Below are 12,655 nucleotides of genomic sequence, written 5' to 3' on the forward strand. Positions count from 1 at the left end.
AAAGACAACTTTGAAGGTGATTCCGATGTCCAAATTCAAAATTTGAGTAACCAAAACACTCATTTTTCAATCCACTGTTCATCTTAACCATCCAAATTTAGTTTGGGAAATTTTAGATTTTTTGACTAAAATTAGGGTTTTGATTTGATTAGTTTTTCAGTGATTTTGACGTGTAACTGGATAGGGTATTTAAAAATGAGTGATTTGGTTACTCAAGTTTTGAGTTTGGAAACCGGAATCATCGTCAAAGTTACTTTTGATTCATCAGAATTTCAAGAATGTTTTTCGGAACTAACGGTGTCAATCAGATTTAAATGGAAGGACTGCGCTGAGAAAAATTCAAAAGTTAAATTATTTAGAAATTTATATTTATAGATCAGGGACCTAGAAAAAAAAGAATATAGTTCAGGGATATTAGAATTAATTTTCCTTTTTTAAATAGGTTTTTAAAAAAATACTTGTTGTAAAAAGTATTTTAACAAAAAGGGAAATTGTCAGGACGTGGGACGACAGAGGATAAATTCTTAACCAATTTAGCTATCCAATCGTGCTCTTATTCTTATTTCTAAGAATATGGCCCCTTCCTTTCATTTTTATATATACCTTTTTGATTTACCTTTATTTCAAAAAGTACAGACTCAATATTTTTACGTTTCTACCTTCTTATCGCTTTACCTACTCTTCATCTCTTTAAATGCATACAAACATATTAATCTATGTTTCTTTTTCTCTGCATCTTCTACTGAATTACAATCAATATTGAAGATAGGAGTGCAACGCGTCATTTTTGTGATTCTTGGTTCGATCATTACGTCGATCGTCAATGATGAGAGGTGTTCGAATTTCCGATCTATATGCAGCGGGTTTGATTTTAGCGTTCTCTCACCTCTTAATCTTTCTTTTTTATTTTTCTTAATTGGATTATTATATGCAACTTCATACATAAATTTACAACTAATTAAGTTTGATTGATTTTGTTTTTACTTTTGCAAATAGAAAGTTGTAATAATGTGTTAGGCCCGAAATTGGGGTTAATAAGCTAGAGGGGGTGAATAGCTTATAAAATTTTTAAATTTAGAGTTTGACATTTTTGAAATTTTCTTTATCATTTAAAAATCCGTTACTTGTAAGAAAGTAAATCGAGTGCGAAGAATAAAGTGGTAAAGAAATAGTGTGCAATATATTCGATTTTATCCTGGTTCACGGTGGTTGACTGCATAATCAGAGTCCTCTCACCCCTACTCCTGTCCCCGGGCTCTAAACCGGACTCGAGATTTTCTCTACTATAAAGAAACTCCTCTATAGTAGGCAGATAAGCCTTTACAACACTATGTATTTATCTTGGACCGTAACTATACGCTAATTTCTCAAAATACAATAGCAAAACCTACTAGACTAATCTTGAAACTTAACTCCCCTTTATTTTCTCGTAATCTAAGTAGACCCCTACAAGCTTGTCTTGGAACGTAACTCCCCGCTACTTTCTCAAAATATCATAATAGCCCTTGCGTAGATTATGTTACTCTACGACTTTGATGATCTTGGGTCTTGGATATTGGATCTTTGCTCCCTCTTCACGGTGCAATAACATTTAACTCCCTGTTAACGTGTTAAAGACTTGGGTCTTGGAACGAAGGATCACCTCACCTCACAATAAAGTTTAGATAACAAATTTTATGACTTATAAAACCCGTTTAAGCAGAAAAAGATTTATTTAAACGAGTACGACTTAGTCCAAGACCAAAAACGAACACAATATATATATATATATAATTGAATTAAATAAAAATATATTTCCTTCAGCTCTTCAGTAGATTCATCATGTTGACATCCTTCTGATAGATAACTACTTTGAGGTCATGAATGTTGGATCTGCCAAGTGACATGTCATCTAGCTCCAAAAACCCAACTTTCTTACCATTTGGATTAAAAGTGAGAACTTTTATCCCAATAGAGGTAGTTACTCTAGCTCCTCCTATAGGCATATCAACAGTGTGACCATTTTCATCAATGTATTTTGGAATGCATTTTGACTTGATGAGCAATCATTTTTGCTTCCTGGATACCAAGTCCTCTAGCTAAGCAGACCACCTAGTAATTAGAGAGTTGATTGTTAGGAAATGAATAACACACAGGCGGGGGGGGGGGGGAATGTGTTTTTCTGTTTTTATGCTTTTCTTGAGTTTTTTATGGTTGAACAAAGTAAATTAAATCTTGTAGTGAAATGTGTTTCTGCAGAAATTAAACATGCAATAATAAAGAACACAAATCTTTCAAAACTCACTTAATTTTATATTAAAATTAAGAATGTTTTGCTACAAAATTTCTAGGCTCTTTGTTAATAAAGAGCTTAGCTTCTTCTTGAGAGTGTTACAAGATTTTCTATCTAAATTGTTACAACTGACTAAAGGACTAGTGTTGACTTTATAATTTAGTTAACTACTGGTTTACACAGTGTACAATAAGACATACTATTAACTTTAGTAAACTGTTACTTGTCATTTCCATTTTAGGAAAAGTGTATCTTCTATATTTGGTTTAGCATATCTTAGCATCCTGTGTTTACTTTGATCTTCCTTTCTCAGTTAATCTTCACCATTGATCTTACACATCACACATCCTTCAAGCTGCTTTTTGTAGACTTATCAATCCAGCTATTTGAATTGTTTGTTGATTGTAAATCTTGGATATTGAACTGGTTTGCAAATTGTACTTTGAGATTTTGCCTCGAGATCTCCATTTGGTCTATAGAGAACTTGACATCTCGATAAGTATATTGGCTTATCGAGATCTCTAGTACTCCATAGTAAATTTGACTTGTAGAGGTCTCTGAGTTCTCTATAGGAGAATTTGGCTTGTTGAGATCTCTAGTCTTCATATCTTCACTTTGACTTATCGATATCTCTGAGTTCTCTAGTGGATTATTGACTTATCGATAACTCAGAGTTCTCTAGTCAAATTTGACTTGTTGATAACTCAGAGTTCTCTAGTGAATTTTGGCTTATCGATATCTCTGAGTTCTCTAGTAGAATTTGACTTATCGATAACTCAGAGTTCTCTAATGAATGTTGACTTGTCGATAACTCTGAGTTCTCTAGTGAAGAAATGACTTGTCGATATCTCCAATCTTCATGTCTTCAATTTGACTTGTCGATATCTCTGTGAGTTCTCTATAAGCTTTTATGACTTCTCGATAAGTCATTTGGAGTTCTCGAGTGACTTCTCTATAACACTAAATCTAGACTTATAGAGAACTTGACTTTGAATATTTTTATCCAAACAGATTTATTCAACTCCAAGCTTCTTCATAATTCTTCTAAGACATGATCTTCTTGATCTTCTTCCAGATAGAATCCTTAGGCTTGATACTGTTTAAACAAAAAGACTCCAATCTGCTCTTTTATATTTTTACAGACTTTAGATGTTACAAGTACAAATACAAACTAAGATTACAATACAACTTACTTAAGGTTGTCAATTTGACTTAGTCTTGTTGAATTACATGCATGTCTTGCACAACATTGATTACCTTTAGTAAAGTTGTGATATATTCCAACTCTTGTCATGATTTGTCTCTCATATGTTCCTGTGAGATCTTCAACCTTTTGCTTGATTCAAGAAAAAATAGTATCTTTTCTTTTGGCTTATGTGTGTCATACAAATCAAGCACAATTTGAACTGATATAATCTTTTGTATATCTTCAAGCTTCACATTTTCAAATATTCCTATCAAATTCCCCGGCTCCCTTAGAATTAAAGCATTTCTTATGTAATTGTTAGCATTTGGAAGACCCAAAACCACCTCTTATTCCAGCCATTCTAGATTGTGAATTACCACTATAGATTTTGTTAATGGTCTCATAAGAATCTCTCTTTGGTATTGGTGTCTTACTTCCCCACAATAGCTTTTTCTTTTCTTCAAAAGTAAGTTCTGTCTTATCAGCTTTTGAGCCTTCTGTATCAGAGTTTGAGTCTCCTTCAAAAACAGTGTGATCAGCTTTTATATCTTGAGAAGTATTATCATCAACATGAGTAGTATCAGAGATTGTGACTGGTTGAATTTATATTTCCTTAACTTGAGTAATTTCAAAGGTTAATCTTGCACTTTCATCAATTTTTACTGGAATCTCTGCAACATGAGCTTTGTCAGGGGTTGAGATGTCAGAATCAGAGTTTGAATCTTCCAGTGCAAGCTTTGAGGATTCACCAACTTTTTCTTTCCCCTTATATCTCCTGTCAGCATTTAAAATGGATTGGGACCTTAGAACAGGTCTTTCAGTATGTGCAGTTTGGCTGACTTTGTTGATCATAATTTCTTTAGTTGGTCTTTGCCTTCCTGGAACATCATCATATGTTGAGACAAAATCAGAGTTTGTGGTATTAGCTTTTAGTAGTTTGAAATTTTCTTTGTTGACTTCTTCCAAGTCTTCTGGTGGGTAGTCATCTGGATTCTTCACCACTATTCTGTCGGCACCAATGGTTCCGTCAGCTGCTGCAAGTCATGTGATTGTCTCCATGGGAACATGAGGACCATTGTCAATGCATTTGAAAAATCCCTCATCTTGAGACATCAAATGAAGTCTCATCTTTACTTTTCAGTGAGAATTAAGTTCTCTATCAAGAACTGGAATCTTTACTCCAAAATCCTTCTTACCCATGATTGATTATATCGGTTCAGGATCTTTAAACTTTCTGTAGGTTGAGAGCTTGCTCTGGTACCAATTGTTATATACCAACGATCAATATATGAATAATTTGTAGAAGTTGGGGGGGGGTCACTATACCATATATGGCAGCAAGCCCAAGATGTATTTGTGTTGCATAAAGTGTTGCTATAAATAAGAAAGTTACTAGTTTATTGCAATAATTTGAAAAGTGTTACATAAAATGTGAAAGTGTTGCAAGCGAAAGGATCGTTTTAGCATTTTAAAAAAATTGCAATACTTTAAGAAAAGTGTTACAGTACACATTACGCTTTCGTTCAGTTGACCGAAATTTGTAAGCGGGAATTGCAGTATTTCAATGGGCGGGATAAAAATTGGCACAAAATATTTTATTACATAAAATAAATTTTTATTTAACAAAAACACAAAATCATCTCTCTATCGTACCTCTCTCTGCCGCTCATCTCTTCCCCTCTCTCTCGACCATCTCTTTCTCAGCCATCTCTCAATTATCTCACTCAATCATCTCTCTCACTCATCTCTCCCATCTCTCTTCAATCCTGTTAGATATATTTGATAATGTTATGACTAATATGATTTATGTTTAGTTTTCAGATCTTACTTAAACAGGAAAAATCAGTACTTAACTGAAATCAACACTTATATTGAAGTCAGAACTTAAGTCATCAGTACTTAAGGTTCAGGAGGTATTTATCAGAAGATAATATCAGGACTTAAAGGAAACATTCAGATAAGGAACGAGGCTGATTGAAGAAAGGGAAGATCGAGACAAATGTAAGAAGAGATATGCATGAAGAAGGAATTCTATGAAGAATGGAATACTTGGAAGAAAAGATATCTGATTGATATATTTTAGGAAGCAGAATTATATTCCATATCAATTAGCGATTATCTTGTAACTGTGTAGTATATAAACACAGACATAGGGTTTACACTATAAGTGTTATCATCATCGAGAATATTATTAATTGTAATCCTAGCAGCTCTCGTGATACTTGTTCATCACTGAGAGAGGACAGTTCCATATTGTAACATAGTTTATTGCTTTGAATAAAGTCTATTTTCTATTACTTGTGTTATTAGAATTCGATTTGATTGTGCTATATACTATATTCAACCCCCCTCCTACGGTGTGTGTGACCTAACAAGTGGTATCAGAGCCTATCCGTTAACACACAAACAATTTTAGATCCAAAAATAATCATGTCTGAAGTAGAAACTCCAACTAAGCCCACCAAAATTGAAGAACCTCCAAAGACACAAATCGATAGTCGATATGAGGCTATTAGAGTTCCCATATTGAAACCATCTGAATATCCCATATGGAAGGTGAGGATGACTATGTTTCTGGAAGCTACAGATCCAAAATATCTTGATAGAATCAAGGAAGGACCTCACAATCCAATAAAACTCGCAGTTGCAGGTAAAGCAACAAAGTCTGTACCAAAAGAGAATAGTGATTACACTGCTGAAGATATCGCATCAATTGCTAAGGATGCTAAGGTACGACACTTACTGCATAGTGCCATTGATAATGTAATGTCAAACAGGGTAATAAACTGTAAAACTGCAAAGGAGATATGGGATGCCTTGGAAACAAGATGTCAGGGAACTGATTCGATTAAGAAGAACAGGAAGATAATACTCACTCAAGAGTATGAACACTTTGACTCAAAGGCTAATGAGTCATTGACTGATTTATATGATAGATTTGTCAAACTCTTGAATGATTTGTCACTGGTTGATAAGGAGTATGATCTTGAAGATTCAAACCTTAAATTCTTGTTAGCTCTTTCTGAAAATTGGGATTTGAAGGCCACAATCAAAAGAGACAGCTATAGTCTTGAAGAAATAACTCTTGATGAAATCTATGGAATGCTCAAGACTCATGAACTTGAGATGGAACAAAGAAGCAAGAGGAAAGGAGGAAAGTCAAGAACAGTTGCTCTTAAGGCTAAAGAAGAATCCCCCAAGGCAGCTACCTCAAGGAAAGGCAAGGGTAAAGCACTCTTCACAAAGTCTGATACTGAATCATCAAGTTCTGATAGTGATGGTGACTCAGAAACTGAAAGCTCGCCTGAGATGGATGCTGATGAAGAGATGATGAAGCTGTGTGCTCTTATGGTGAATAGAATCACAAGCATTGCATACAGGAAGTTCAGGAAGGGAAATAAGTTTTCCAGGAAAGGTGCAAGTTCTGATAAGAAGAATTTCAGAAAATCTGAAGGCAAATGAGGGAAGTCTGACAGAGGAGATTACACAAATGTCAAATGCTACAACTGTGGTGAGAAAGGCCACATATCTCCTGATTGTAAGAAAGTGAAGAGTGACAAAGGCAAGGCTCTTGTCACAAAGAAGAAAAGCTGGACAGAAACTTCAGATTCTGAAAGTGAGAAGAACTATGCCTTGATGGCAAATGCTGATATGGCAAATGCTGATAGCAGTCCTGAAGCTGCTGAGTTAAAGGTACCTCAAAATACTTATGCCTTTCATACTGATGATATTAATGAGTTGAGAAGATATCTTAAAACCATGTTCATTAGCTATAGAGATCAAACTTTAACATGTGAAAGATTAACTTCTGAAAATCTTGCTTGTAAAAAGAGGAATGATTATTTAGAAAAGAGTTAGTCATGTTCCATCAAACTCAAAAAGATAGAGATGATGCTTTCTATGTTAGGGATGAAGTACTTAAAATGAATGAATCTCTAAAAACTGAGTTAGAAAAGGAAAGAGAGATTATCAGGACTTGGACTAACTCTGACAGAACTACTCAGAATTTGTTAAGTAGTGGAAACTGGAAAGAGGGCTTAGGTTATGGAGATGATAAGAATGATAAAGGAACTATATATATTAAGCCTATAATTGTTAAACAAAAGCCAAAGTTAAAACCTGTTAAGTTTGTAGTTGTAAAGTCTGAAACTGAGAAATCAGAAGTTAAAAAGGAATTAACTTCTGACAAACTAAAACAGGAAAAGACAACTGAAGTAAACGTAGGTTTAATGACCAAGAAGCAGCTTAAGCATAAGCTGAAAGAAGTTAAGAATGCAAACAAGGTAAAATCACCTAGGAAAAATAGGAATGGAAATGAAGGTGTGAATAAAAGCAATGATTATAAGCCTGTTCCTGATGCTCCTAGAAAAACGTGTCATAACTGTGGAAGTTCTAACCATCTGGCTTCTTTTTACAGGAAGAATAAGAACATAAACTCCTTACCTTCAAAGTCAGGAGTTAAGAGTCAGTCTGTTAGATATAAGCCACAAAATCCTTGTTTTCATTATGGTAGTTTATGGCATTCCATTTATACTTGTAAGGAATATCATAGTTTGTACTATGATTATTATCAAATAAAACCTTCTTTAAAGAAAGTTAGCATTGTTCCTTCTAGTGTAAGTTCTGATTCAAAGTTTGATAGTGTAAATTCTGATAAGAAAAATGTTAACATAAACTCTGATGCTAAATCCGCTGCAAATGTTAACAAACTTAATAAGGCCAAAGGATCCAAGCAAGTCTGGGTCCTTAAAACTGATCAGTAGTGGTCTTTGTGATTGCAGGGCAACAAGAAAACATCCTAGTTCTGGACAGTGGATGTTCAGGACATATTACTGGAAATAAAGCCCTGCTATCAGATTTTATGGAGAAGGCTGACCCAAGTGTTTCTTATGGAGATGGCAACATTGGAAAAACATTGGGATATGGCAATATCAACCTTGGGAATGTCATCATTAAAGAAGTAGCTCTGGTATCAGGACTTAAACACAATCTGCTGAGTGTTAGTCAAATCTGTGACAGAGGTTATCATGTGGATTTCTTTGAAGAACACAGTGAAATTGTAAGCAAAACTACAGGCAAAGTTGTTCTGAAAGGATACAGGCATGGTAACATTTATGAAGCCAAGCTTTCAACAAGTACTGATGGTTCTGCAATCTGTCTGATGAGAAGAGCATCAATTGAAGAAAGCTGGAACTGGCACAAGAAACTCTTTCATTTAAATTATAACAATATAAATGAATTAGTCAAGAAAGATCTTGTGAGAGGACTGCCAAAGTCAGTATTGGCTCCTGATGGCCTTTGTGATTCTTGTCAGAAGGCTAAACAAAGGAAATCTTCATTCAAGAGCAAGACTGAATCATCAATTCTTGAGCCTTATCACTTACTACATGTTGATCTATTTGGTCCAGTAAATGTCATGTCTATTGCAAAGAAGAAATATGCTATGGTCATAGTGGATGAGTTCACCAGATACACATGGGTGTATTTCTTGCACACAAAAAGTGAAACTGCATCTATCTTGATTGATCATGTCAAGCAACTAGATAAATTGGTTAAAGACTCTATGAAAATAATAAGAAGTGATAATGGCACCGAGTTTAAGAATTTTACAATGGAAGAGTTCTGCAAAGACCATGGAATCAAGCAGGAATTTTCTGCTCCTGGAACTCCACAGCAAATGGAGTTGTTGAAAGAAAGAATATAACTCTCATTGAAGCTGCACGAACTATGCTTGATAAAGCAAAGTTACCAACCTATTTTTGGGCTGAAGCTGTGCAGACTGCTTGTTTTACTCAGAATGCAACACTCGTTAACAAGCATGGAAAAACACCATATGAGATGGTGAAGAAAAAGAAGCCAAATCTGAAGTATTTTCATGTATTTGGATGCAAGTGTTTTGTTCTTAAGACTCACCCTGAACAGCTTTCCAAATTTGATCTAAAAGCTGATGAAGGAATCTTTGTTGGATATCCACTTTCCACAAAAGCCTTCAGAGTCTACAACTTGAGAACAAGGATGGTCATGGAATCTATCAATGTTTATTTTGATGATAAGAATATTACTGGACTTGAAGATTTCAATGATCATGATCAGCTGAGATTTGAAAATGAAGAATTAAATTCTGATACTAAAAACCCTGACAGTCTAAGTCCTGATACTGCAAACTCTGATGGATTAAACTCTGATGTCATTGAAACTGTGGTGACTACGTCAAAAGAGGATGCACTTGTGGAGGGGGAGCATCATAACATACAACTGACTCTTTAAGTTCCGATTCATCAAGCTCTAATAAGCCAAATTCTGATAGTTCTGAAAACTTAAATACTGAAGGATCCAACTCAGAGAGCATAGTTTCAGGGGGAGCATCAGAAAATGTTGATAAAGACAGCATGGATCATGGGGGAGCATCCAGTTCTAGAGAAAACCTTCCATCTGCAAGGAAGTGGACTAAATCACATACACCTGATTTAATAATTGGAAATCCTGATGCAGGTGTCAGAACTAGAACAACTACTTCAAGTGAATGTCTTTATAATTCTTTTCTTTCTCAGACTGAACCAAAGAAAGTGGAAGAAGCTCTTCAAGATGCTGATTGGGTGCAAGCAATGCAGGAAGAGTTAAATGAATTTGAAAGAAACAAAGTCTGGACCCTAGTGCCAAGACCAAAGAACCGATCAGTTGTTGGTATTAAGTGGGTGTTCAAAAATAAAACTGATAGTGATGGCATAATTACAAGGAATAAAGCAAGGTTGGTTGCAAAAGGATATTCTCAACAGGAGGGAATTGATTATGATGAAACATTTGCACCAGTTGCTAGATTAGAAGCCATAAGGATATTTTTGGCTTATGCTGCTCACAAAAAGTTTACTGTCTTTCAAATGGATGTGAAAAGTGCTTTTCTCAATGGAGAATTGGAGGAGAAAGTGTATGTTGAACAACCTCCAGGCTTTGTAGATCCTAAATATCCAAATCATGTCTACAAGCTTGATAAAGCACTTTATGGCCTTAAGCAAGCTCCAAGAGCATGGTATGAGACTTTAGCTCAATTTCTTCTGGAAAGTGGATTTAACAGAGGAACTATAGACAAAACACTATTCCATCTCAACCATGGAAAGGACTTACTTCTGGTTCAGATATATGTTGATAATATCATCTTTGGTTCTACAAATGACAGACTTTGCAAAAAGTTTGCCAAACTGATGCAGTCTAGATATCAAATGAGTATGATGGGGGAACTTAGCTATTTTCTGGGCCTTCAAGTCAAGCAGAATGAAGAAGAAACTTTTATTTGTCAAACCAAGTACACCGGAAATCTGCTGAAGAAATTTGGAATGCAAGATTGTTCAAGTACATCCACTCCCATGGCCACTGCAACAAAACTGGATAAGGATACTGGTAAATCAGTAGATATTACTGAATACAGAGGTATGATTGGCTCTTTACTCTATCTAACTGCTAGTAGACCTGATATCATGTATGCTACCTGTCTTTGTGCAAGATTTCAAGCAGATCCAAGAGAACCTCACTTAACAGTTGTGAAAAGAATTTTCAAGTATCTTAAGGGAACAGCTGATCTGGGATTGTGGTATCCCAGAGAATCAGATTTTAAACTAATTGGTTACTCAGATGCAGATTTTGCAGGTTGCAAAATTGACAGGAAAATCACAAGTGGAAGCTGCTAATTTCTTGGAGGCAGATTGGTTTCTTGGTTTAGCAAGAAACAAAAGTCAATTTCCACATCAACTGCAGAAGCAGAGTACATTGCTGCAGGAAGCTGTTGTGCACAGATTCTTTGGATGAAGAATCAGTTACTGGATTATGGGTTAACATATTTTAAAATCCCTATTTACTGTAATAATCAAAGTGCTATTGCTATGACAGGTAATCCAGTTCAACACTCAATGACAAAGCACATCAGTATAAGGTACCACTTCATAAGGGAACATGTGGATAAAGGTACAGTGGAATTGCACTTTGTTCCAATAGATCAACAACTAGCAGATATCTTCACAAAACCACTGTGTGCAGCTACTTTTACAAGATTGGTAAATGAACTTGGAATGGTTTCAGGTTCTTTCTCTAAATCTGCTTAGCTTTTGTTCTACTGCATCAGACTTTATGATCAGTATTTACAGATATCACTATCTTTGTGTATTCTATGCTTAATTGAAAATTGCTTAAGTACTGATTGTTGTCTGATGTGAATTTCTAAACTCTGATAGTGATATGACTGTTTCTGTGATTATTCACTCCTATGAGGATAACTGTGCTAGATGCTGACCCAATAGTCTTATATGATTAAGTTAAAAACTAGAATAATGCTTCTTATATGATTAAGTTCTGATGTTAGTAAATCTGATGGATGTACTAAGTGCTGATAAACCTCACTTATCAAAAGAAAAATGAATAAAAATCAGGTACTCCTTTGAGATCTAGAGTAACAATGTGGAAGAAACGACCCAAGTGCATTGCTGGTATTAAGTAATATGCATCAGAAAAGCAAATAATTATTTTTCTTAGTGACTTTTCACACTCTATGATTACTGGAGAAATACTCTGATAATAGCATAAATTCTGATAAGCAGTCGTGACTCACTTACACTGAGAAGCCACTGTAAAATGGAATTTCAAAAGATGCATAAAATAAGCACAAAACAGTTGAGGTGGACTCATGCATGAACTCATTCAATAGTAGGCTTCAAAATAATGACATATTTTAAGTAAAGTTCTTAGTTATGCCTTATTTCTAAGATGTACTGAAGTGAATCAGACTTTAATCTTTATCTGATATTTAGCTTACTGCACACACATACACTCCATATGAATGATGAAAATTACTATGGTGATAAATGATGTTTTAGATGAACAGTTTATGTATCAGATTGCATACATTCTAATGACAGGTTTCCGATGAAAGTTCTGATGATTAAGTTATGAAGAACCAAAATCAGAATTTGTGTGAAGAATTACAGAGATAGGCATTCACTTTTCGAGTTAAGAAATCATGTACTGATGACTGATAAGTTTTGATATAAGTCTAAGTTCTGATATTAAATTCTGATTCTTTACTTGGCTTATTTGTGGTTAAAATCTGAAACAGTCGTATTTGAAATCAGAATATGTTTTGGTGAGATATTAACAGTCAATTTAATTTGGATTAGTGGTACACGGCTTTGTACAGTAATTTTTACTTGTTT

This window comes from Apium graveolens, chromosome 8 (genome assembly GCF_009905375.1).
Source record: "Apium graveolens cultivar Ventura chromosome 8, ASM990537v1, whole genome shotgun sequence".
Classification (NCBI taxonomy): Eukaryota; Viridiplantae; Streptophyta; class Magnoliopsida; order Apiales; family Apiaceae; genus Apium; species Apium graveolens.